The sequence below is a fragment of the Orycteropus afer genome, unplaced genomic scaffold (genome assembly GCF_000298275.1).
Source record: "Orycteropus afer afer isolate SDZICR_OR568_19922 unplaced genomic scaffold, OryAfe1.0 scaffold00736, whole genome shotgun sequence".
Taxonomy (NCBI): Eukaryota; Metazoa; Chordata; class Mammalia; order Tubulidentata; family Orycteropodidae; genus Orycteropus; species Orycteropus afer.
In genome coordinates, this window is record NW_006922323.1 from 590,320 (window position 1) to 590,631 (window position 312).

The following is a 312-nucleotide window of genomic DNA, read 5'->3' on the forward strand; positions in this document are numbered from 1 at the left end:
CAATCAGTGTTTTATGAGAAATCATGCTAAAGATATCCCAAGTAATTTCAGACTGGAATTTACAGCTATCAAAAGCTACATTAAGTCAAGCAGAATTATGGATGCTGTTTTATAGCATTACTTGTTCTACATGATGATCTGATCTTATGTGCTACTTGTGGTCCACATTTTCTCTTTAATTTTATGTGTTAATGAATTTGCTTGTCTTATAAAATAACACATAGGTCTCTGCAGAAATATAAAATATCTAGTACCATCACGTCTCATTGGAAGCAAATAAATAATGAAAATTAAGGTCAAAAGAAACAAGTT